We start from the raw sequence: 10,628 nt of genomic DNA on the forward strand, positions 1-10,628 counted from the left end.
AAAAGTTTCGGCTATATTAAGTATATTGGTCATTAAACACATTGCACGCGCGCGCATGTGCATGCATGTGCATGATGGCCACATCATCTTGTCTACACTTTTAATATATCTGTATATTTTTAATATCAAAGCTTTTCATCAAAAAATATAAAAAGTACGGCTATATTAAGTAAATTGGTCATTTAACACATTGCACGCGCGCGCACGTGCATGCATATGCATGCATGTGCATGATGATCATGTCGCCTTGTCTACACTTTAAATACATATAAATATTTTGAGTATCAAAGCATTTCATCAAAAAGTTTCAAAGTTACAACTATATCAAGTAAATTGGTCATTTTACGCTTTGCGCGTGCGCGCACGTGCATGCATGTGCATGTTGACCATGTCATCTTGTTCATACTTTTAATATATCCTTATATTCTGAGTATCAAAGCATTTCATCAAAAAATATAAAAGTTACAGCTATTTCAAGTATATTGGTCATTTTACGCATTGCACGCGCACGCACGTGCATGCGCGTGCGCGCAAAATGACCTTCGTTCCGCAAATCTACATAACATGCCTAGTAACCCTAAAAAGGTTTCACCTCAATCGGATGTGTAGTTTCGGAGATCACTCACGGACAAAAAAGTACCCAGGAAGAAAAATAATAATAATAATAACTAGAAACTCATTGCGAGCAATGAGAGGTCTTCCGTCCGATTCTGAAAATAAAAACGAAAATTCAAGCTTAAAAAGTGATAAAAGAAATTCAGACATCCTGGAGATTTAACCCTGGTCGTCAGCGTGAAAATCCAACGTGCTAACCATTAACCATTCACCTTTTTGCATCACTTCCTGTCACGATCGGAAGTAACGGGGATACAAGATTTTCTCACGATTCAAATAAACTGATGACTGACTAGCAGTCCTGAAAGTTTTAGACTTCAGTCCTTTATTGTTGCCGAGCAATATTGTTAGAACAAATTCTAATTTTGAGGACAGGTAAACACGCGACCAGAAGTGAATTTTATAAAAATCTCTGACTTTTCTCTAGACATTTGCAGTATCTACAACATACATAAAATTATTTCAAGTACTTTATCGATAAGCAATATATATGAGAATGTTAAATATAAAAATAACGTAGTTTATCTCCTAAAACCGGAAGTTGACGTTTTTATTTCCGGTGGGACCAACATCTTTCGAATCTGAGAAAAAGATGCAATAAAGTGATGCAAATTTTAATTAAAAAAAGAAAAGTTAAAATTTTCGATTTCTTTGATCACTTCCTGTTACGACCGGAAGTGACGGCTGACGCTCTTAACCCAAATGGTTTTGCCTTCATCTTAAGGTCTGTTGCTCAAATAAGTTTGGTGTCTTAATCTCTCACCGTCTCCGAGATCTTGCTCAGACAACTTCTCATTTTGAGGACAGGAAAACACTCGACCGGAAGTGAATTTTACAAAGATATTTGACATTACTCTAGATATTTGCAGTCTAAATAACATATTTAAAATTCATTTCAAATACTTTATCTACAAAGGATATTAATGGGAAAGAAAAATACTCAAATTATGTAGTTTTTCTCTTATAACCGGAAGTTGTCGTTTTTATTTCCGGTGGGACCAACATATTTCGAATCTGAGAAAAAGATGCAATAAAGTGATGCAATTTTTAATTAAAAAAAGAAAAGTTGAAATTTTCGATTTCTTTGATCACTTCCTGTTACGACCGGAAGTGACGGCTGACGCTCTGAACCCAAATGGTTTTGCCTACATCTTAAGGTCTGTTCCTCATATAAGTTTGGTGTCTTAATCTCTCACCCTTTCCGAGATCTTGCTCAGACAACTTCTCAATTTGAGGACAGGAAAACACGCGACCGGAAGTGAATTTTACAAAGATATTTGACAATACTCTAGATATTTGCAGTCTAAATAACATATTTAAAATTCATTTCAAATACTTTATCTACAAAGGATATTAATGGGAAAGAAAAATACTCAAATTATGTAGTTTTTCTCTTATAACCGGAAGTTGACGTTTTTATTTCCGGTGGGACCAACATATTTCGAAACTACAAAAGAGATGCAATAATGTGATGTAAGTATTGATTTAAAAAAAGAAAGTTGAAATTTTACGATTTCTTTGATCACTTCCGTAAACGACCGGAAGTGCCGACGACGAACGAAAAGGCGATTCTGCAAATCGAGAAGTCACGTTCTATGCTCTCCAATAAGTCTCCAGTTCATATCTTTAGCCATTCTTGAGAAAAAGGGGCGACAAAATTTCATTTTAAAATCAGGAAATTGCCTGTAACTTGGAACCAAAATGGAATTTTCCAAATTTTCCTTGTGATGAACAAAGTTCATACAATGACTGATTTTTCCTGAAAGTTTCATTGAAAACGACTGAATACTTTTCGAGAAATCGCGTGCACAAAATTTTGTCAAAAAAAAGAATAATAATAATAATAATAATAATAAGAAACAGTAGAATCACTATAAGGTCTTCCGTGAAGACGGAAGACCTTAATAATAATAATAAGAAACAGAGTAAAAACAATATGTTCCCAAACTTCGTTTGGGGAACATAAATATGCATGTCTATATTATACACTATACCTTAAGCAGACCAATTGCATTATTACATCCTTCAGGAGACCAACTTAAATCAATGTTTGAGAACTACTTGTGAGAACAATAAATTTGTCTACTTTACAGTACTAAATGTACATGGAATCTATAGGATCATGTTACTTTAATTGACCTGCCTTAGTTCAACACAGTAATTTAACAAAGAAATTGAGCCAAAACAAAATTTTAAGACTTTTTGAACAGTGCATGTTCCTATCATTTCAAAACCATTACCAGTAAAAATGCTAATATAGGAAAATGATGACAATTAATTAATATTGTACTTTCAGGTATATTAGATGAATTAATCTGATTCGTCAAGAAACATTTGTTAAAAAGCACTATTATCCGCTGAATAATGAAGCCACGCCCAGTGTCACAACAGTCAACATTGCTTGACGACGGGTGATATTCCAAAAAATAGTGACTGCACAGATTTATGCGCTCAAGGTTCACTATTATTTGTATTTGTATAAAACATTCAGTATAATATAATAAATATTGCATGTAGTTGAGTGTAATATTGAAAATTTTCACCCCTCGAAAACCAAATACGTCAAAAAGGGGATGGGTTTCTCCAACTTCTACATAGTTTCGCCCCTGCAAAAACTGGTACAGACCTTGGATATGTTTAAACGGGCTAAGAGAAATCAAATGCATCAAGAGTACTTAATTGTTTTTACCCAAGTTACATGCCAAAAAAGATTCAGAGGGACGTCACATAAAGTTAACGTTGATTTGAACTGAAGTTAGGGTGTCAAAAGTCATTCACATCCAAAAGTGACATTGATCATGTGTGGTAGATAATAAACTCCTACGGGCTAAATATGCTGCCATAATCAAGTGAGGATCTTTCCCTAATCCTATATATAAATCCATTTAGTACAATATTATATGCACTTAAGCAGCTGTTTATGACATTGTAAAATTATATAAACAAGACCGGTTTATATAATTTATATCAATTTATATAATTAATAATATAATTTATGTAATTTTATCAAGATAAGTGTATGGGGTAGAGGGAGCAGACATTGAGAATCAATGTTGTCGGACCTCATGAAACTAAACTAACAGTCTTCCAAATAACCCGGGAGTCCAATGCCAGGGACCTGTTAAATTTGCAGCCGGGCTTGTAAAAATTGCCAAATTACATGTCCGAAGAGGGCATATGTGAATCTTCTTTCATTGTACGATCTTTACTTGCCATTTACTCTGTCCTACCCCCATTATTCGCTTAAACGTTGCTATATGTAATGTCGATGGATTGCCTGTCTACATTCTCGATACGACCTGTCAAATGATTGTCAATCTAATCATTGAAGTGTTTAGTTTAACCTATTTGTTTTCTCGAAGTTGCTTGCTAAATTACGAGATGTTCATCCATGCCACATACTGTGGCACTACAGTCATGATCCCATTTCTGAAATTCAGTTCAGCTAAACCGGCCAACAAATGACCAGCATGCAACTCAAAAGTTATTTATGAACAAAAACGCTTTAGAAAATGGCAATCACAGGCCATGGTTGGTTTACGACGCTGAAAAAATTAATATAAAACCTTTATACCTAATGGGTTTTTTTTGTTGCACAATACTGGTAAATGTAAGAATTTTGAGTAGGACATGTACAAATTTGAATGGGCTGGGTAAAAATGATAGGTCTACATGCCCGAAGGGCATGTGCTGAAAAAGAATTGTTGTGAAGACTGAACTAAAGCGACAGCGCCGGGTGATCATATAAAGTCCCCTTTATTACATAATAATTTGGCAAATTATCAACACATCAAGCTAAAATTTCCAACATATCTTAACAGTGAGAATTTTTATTTTTTAAGTTGAAACCTCGTGACCTGTGAAAAAAATGAAATTTGTATCCCATCTAAAGTCTTAAAATGTATCAAGGTAATTTTCGATACAAAAATGCGGTTGGGGTTATAAATGAAGGATAAAACCATGCAGAGACCTCGGAATGGAATACTCTCCCAAGTCAAAGTGAACTGCTTATTTTAGCAGTTTATAAACAGTTATTAGGCAGTCTGGCAATTTTTTGGCAGTTTTTAGGCAGTTCTTAACAGTCTTAGTCTTAGCATTCCTTAAAACTGCTTACAGACTGGTTAAAAAACTGCTAAGAATTTGTGTAAGCAGTTCAGTATTGAACAAACTTAAGCAGTCAAACAAGCAGTTTCTCAAAACTGCTAAAAGTGCAACTAATTCATTTCGACTTCTTATAAGAAGTAATTCAACACTTTTTCACTCTTGGTGGTCCTAACTTTCACTAGCCTTCATTACTGCCCATGTGTTACTGTTAATGCTTCCTGATGATAACGTCACAAATAATTGGGGGCCAGGCAGGAGTTTCTTATACAGAAAATAAAATTAGAAAGAAAAAAATATATACTAAAAATCTTACTAGAAATATGATACAATAGTTTATAATAAATTGAGGCTTCATATTATAAAAAGCATGAGCATATGAGCTTCTGATCTTTATCCCATCAACTTGCAAATCCAGTCCTCTAGTTACATTAACAACCTGCTGTGTCCCCCTTGGTTGCTTGAAACTAAAGGGTTGTATCCAATGAGGAAAGCCAGTCAAGATTTGTGCGCCTTTTCCACATCAGTTCAAAATTACAAATTGTGAAGATGTTTGTGATGGTCTGGAATATTATATATATTTATACCCATACAGTGAAGAAGTAAAATATATGCTTTGGAAAATACAATTATCTGTGATCACCACATCCAGGATTGGATGTGAACATAATATTTAGTGACAAGTGTATATCTGAATTAAATTCCATGAGATGGGAAATCATTATTATAAAAATCTGATCATACATGCATTCAGCAACAATGGAATTGAGTGATATAGGAAAATTTTTAAAAGATTTGTTGGCAGTAAAGTATTATGCTTCAGAAAATATGGTAAGTGTGTGGGCTTGTGATATAATAGTCATCCCCACTCTCATTTGGATAACTGTTAAACTATAAAGTGTATAATCTAGTTTGTATTTTAATTATTAGTACTTAGTATAAATTCAAAATATTTGCAGATAAATTTAAGCTATACTGATAGAGGGATCTGTAGATTAGTCCACTGTATTAATTAACCAAGCTCTAAAGTTGCCACTCGTTTATGCAAGAAAATGGACTTAATGAAAGGACTTATTTAATACAATTCATACCTGATCTAAATCTCAATACTAATTAAGTTAAATTCCCATATGTGATGTTATTTTTTCAATAGCATAAATTATATGCATTTTTGTATTCATATATCATGTATATGGGTGGTGTTATCTTCTTATAAGTAGACAAGAATAGTACTTATAGCATTCTTTTTACCGGTTTTTAAGCAGTTAATCAATTTTCAAATTTATATGTAGGTCACTCAGAGTCATTTCCATATAAGTAGAGCAAACAAAAGAAAACACCTTTAGCAGTTATTAAGCAGTTTTTAAGCAGTTCTCCTTAACCTTCCTATTGACTGCTAAGATACTGCTAAGGAAACTGCTAAGCAACTGCTAAGTTACTGCTAATGAACTGGCTAAGTACTGCTTAAATTGTGGACTGCTAAGAAAACTGCCTAATGATCAGTATGACAAAAACCTTCTGCCACCAACAGAGGAGAAGGCTAGTAAACTGTCTAAGAACTGCTAAAGCACTGAACTGTTAAGGTTAAAAAACTGCTAAAGAACTGCCTTCCACTTTGACTTGGGCTGAAGTCTCTGGTTTTATTCTACCCCCAACTGGAAGTTGTATCCAATCTAAAGTCTTAAAATGTATCGAGGTAATTTTCGTGGAATAAATGAGTGCTTTACAATAAAGAGACTCGACCAGAGATGTCTGAAACGAGTTATTTGACAAGAAAAAAGTCTCTTGAAGCGAACGATGTCATTTTAAAGTAGGTTAATGATTGATAATGATACATGAACAAAATACGAGCTTGAAGCGGGGGTGCCTGAAATTGAGTTAGATACCTTGTGGTAAAAATAAGTAGGGGTGCACCGTATATGAAACAAGTGCCTGTGATTGATAGTCTGAAATTTCTCTTCACCTAAATATTAAAAGCTTGCAGTGATCGCTATAAATCTATACAACAGTCAAGTTACATATGGTAAACTAACATAAAAACAAGATTACAACAGTCATGATTACAGAAGGTATATTTTGAAGACTCTAGGTCAGTAGGTGAATGTAAACAGGTAAACACACGTGGGACAGTCACCGCAAATATGAACCACAAAACGACTTATAACATTAAAATGTAAATATTCATCTGCACACAGATTTTTGCATAATAATAATAATTTTTAAAAGTGTAAATTAAAATATAAAATAAACAAACCTCAAACCTTGTAACAAGGCTTGTTTCCCTACAATCTTATTCTGGTTCTCTGTGGTTCACTGAAAATGCAGGGAACCAGGCTGCGTTATTAACTCGTACACAGATTTGTTGATACGGATAAACCTATAAACATATATACGAAATAAAATATTATCATAAAAAATGAAGAATTTCAAATTGCTTGAAAAATTATCTTTATGTAGTTTATAATAAATGGTTGTAATTGTTTATTAATTTCTATCTATCCATTAAAATTTTATATGTATATCAGCTTAATATGTATCCGTCTGAAAAATTATTGTTATTACACTCCCTGTCACATCTTCATAGTTAAGCCTGTAAGCATGGTAAGTAGGAATCAATTTCAGTTGAAGGGGACTAAAACCAAACATTTTTCAGTTTCATTTGGTGGGGAGGGGGGGGGGGGATATAAACCTCAAATGATTATTTTATCTCTGTCACTGAACTGCTGAAAATAATGAAGGGAACTAGGCTGCGACAATGATTTGTTGACAGAATTAAAATACGAAATAAATTATCATACATACGAAATAAAATAATTTCATGAAAAAATGAAGAATTTCCAATTGCTTAAAAAAAGAAGCTTTTCATGTATGTGATTTACAATAAATGTTTGTACTTTTATATTTTCTATATATCCATTAAAATTTCACAGTATCAGTATTTCACTATTTGTAAACATTAACAATAATATTAAATAAATGTTACACTCACTGTGGCTTTGACTGAGTTACTGTCACATCTTCATAATTAAACGAGAATATTCCCTTCCGTAAATATTGCTATATATATCTGAACTGTTACCAATTCATCTTTCTTTGGTGAAAGAAAACCTCAGGGATGGAGAATAGGCCCGTACGTAATTTAGTTGGAGGGGGGGGGTGAGCACAACCAAACAACATTTTTCAGTTTCAGGTTGGGGGAGGCTACAAACCAAAAAAAATTTTAATAAGCAAAAGAAAAATACATTATCAGAGGTTATTATTGAGGGGGCCCAAAAGCAAAAGAAAAATAGATCATCAGAGGTTATTATTGAGGGGGCCCAAGCATAAAGGAGCAATGTTTTCTATAGTATACCTAAATTTCAGCAAAATTACAGGGGGCCTGCCCCCCCCCCTTCCTTCAGCCATGTATTGTATCAAATCTGCTTCACCCTGATTCAGATTTTTTTTTACAGCATATATATTCTATTAGCAGAGGACCACATTATATTAATAAACAATTATTAAATTACAGCTATTTTTTTCTTACAGGGTCTGTTTCATTTATACTATATCATGATGAACATGTCCTGCATGATGTTTACAGAAAGTTTAATTTAAATTTTTAAGCTTGAAATAGCTGCGTCAACTTGCGAGACTATTTTTTCAACGTTCGGCCTAATCTTTAAATATTTAATTTGTTTGTGGACTTGCATAAAAGAATTAAAAAAATATAGGGGCCTATCATTTAACTTTATTTCGAATTTCCTTCAGGATTCTATATACCGAACTATAGTCTAACGATTATTTAAAATCATACTTTAATTTTCTCTTGAAAGCTAAATTACAAAAAAAAAAAAAACAACAAAAAACCCAAACGAATGTTTGTCTTGTGTATTCTTAATTACAACTTATTACTGTATCATTTTAGTTACTTACCCAAATTTCTCAACATCCATGGTGTTCAGAGGTCATTTTCTGAAAACTGAAGGGGCATTCCGATGGCATTCGGAACAAATGACGGAAAGCACTTGCTAAGAATTCAAAACATGGTTCATAAATTTACAATATTTTTCCTTTTTAGGCTTTTAACATAAAACATGGAAAACTAAGTTAAAGAAACACTCATTTGAACAAATCAAAAGCGGAAAAAATATATATGCTAGATTTTTTGTTTAATTGCATGTTTTTCATGGTCTCCAAAATGCAGAAAAATTATCCTTTGAAATTATACGTAGGTTATAAATTCTTTTCTTTTTTAGGGAAGATGATAGAAATTAGACAACTTTTGAATGTTAAATAACAGAGTTAAAGATTAATAATATTTAATGGCAGACTGTTTATTTATCTATAAAAAGACATTTGCAATACTGATGAGGTCAAAATAATAGGGAGACCGAAAAAGGTCGCCTTAATCCAGTGGTCTCCCTAAGCCAGAAAATATATCCTCCTTGGTCTCCTAAAGCCATATGTCATATATATATATATATATATACACTGTATATATATATATATATATATATATATATATATATATATATATATATATATATATATATATATATATATATATATAACTCTGATTTAAGGACTAGGGAGACCAGAACATTATATATGGCTTAAGGAGACAATATACAGATTTTTTAAATTTGCTTTTTTCTAAAAAGAAATACCAGATCAATGTTCTATAGAACACCATTTAGTCGACTCTTGCTTTATTTTTTCATTATAAATGCCTCCTAAAAATATATGAAAAAAATGGTCTCCCTAATATTTTATGTTTCTCTCATATGACTTAAGGAGACCAGTGTATACTTTTATACATATAACTTGTGGTTTAAGTAGACCATTTTTCTTTCATAGTAATTTCACTGATTATGGATTAATTAACATATTGTTTCCAACCAGAATATTTGCGGATGGTCATTGGTCAAGCTCAGCAGAAAGATATTTGTGTTAATGTGACTCAACATGATCAGTACAAAATCTTGAATATAAAACTAAAGTCATTGCACAAGTGACTTATATAGAGAGTAGTTGCCCCCCTGGCGCAGTGGTTAGAGCGTCTGCTCTAGAGTAGAGAAGTAAGGAGTTGATCCTTACATCGCAGGTTCAAATCCCACAGTTGGCTGGGGAGATCGATCCTTCGGATGAGACCGCATAAATCGAGGTCCCGTGTCACAGTAGGTGCTGGCACGAAAAAATCCCTTCACTGCTCAATGGCTGTAAGTGCTGAGTATAGGACAAAATTTGCAGCTTTCCACTGGCATGTGGTGGCGTCTCTATATGAGTGAAAAAATCCTGAGAGGGACGCTAAGCAACATACAATCAATCAATCAATCAATATATAGAGAGTATAAGCCCAGAGTAGCTTGTTCTGATATCCACAATTAACTCTCAATGCTGTCGCCCACATGTTGCAGTGGTAAGAGCCTATGCTCTAGAGTTGCCGTGTTAGGAGTTGATCCTTATGTCACATGTTTGAATCCCACTGTGGGACGTGGAGACCGGTCCTTTGTACAAACCAAGGTCCAGTGTCACAGTAGATACTGGCATGAAAAAGATCCTTCACTGCTCATTGGCCCTGTGTGCCGAGCATAGGTCATTTGCAGCTCTCCACCGGCAAGTGATGGCGTCTCCATATGAGTGAAAAATTCTCGAGAGGGACGTTAAACAACAAACAAACTCTCAATGTCCAATACAGTTTAACCTGAAAGTGAATGCAGACATAGATTATTCTTTAGACCAAGTATAGTATACTCCATATTGTTTTGTTGAGGACACAAAGTTCACAGTGGAAATCAAGTAGTTTTTCCTGCTATTTATACCCAGCTTCTTTTAAACCATATAGTCATTGAGTGCATTCACTTTCCAACTAATTGATGAAGTTCTGAATCATACCTATATTTGTTTAATTTCTTTGTGATTTAAGAATA

At 33.6% G+C, this 10,628-nt stretch overlaps 1 long non-coding RNA gene across 1 annotated transcript in view; it reads right to left on the minus strand.

The window, feature by feature from the left end:
• Positions 1-7,049, minus strand: part of LOC133188488 (uncharacterized) — an 11,662-nt gene extending 4,613 nt beyond the window's left edge. The window contains exon 1 of the long non-coding RNA XR_009721294.1: positions 6,971-7,049. This is a non-coding gene — a long non-coding RNA (uncharacterized LOC133188488). The remainder of the gene's footprint in view (positions 1-6,970) is intronic.
• Positions 7,050-10,628: the final 3,579 nt, after the last annotated feature.

Source organism: Saccostrea echinata, unplaced genomic scaffold (assembly GCF_033153115.1).
Source record: "Saccostrea echinata isolate AGI-Se365-2 ecotype Australia unplaced genomic scaffold, CSIRO_AGI_Sech_v1 ptg000016l, whole genome shotgun sequence".
Lineage (NCBI taxonomy): Eukaryota > Metazoa > Mollusca > Bivalvia > Ostreida > Ostreidae > Saccostrea > Saccostrea echinata.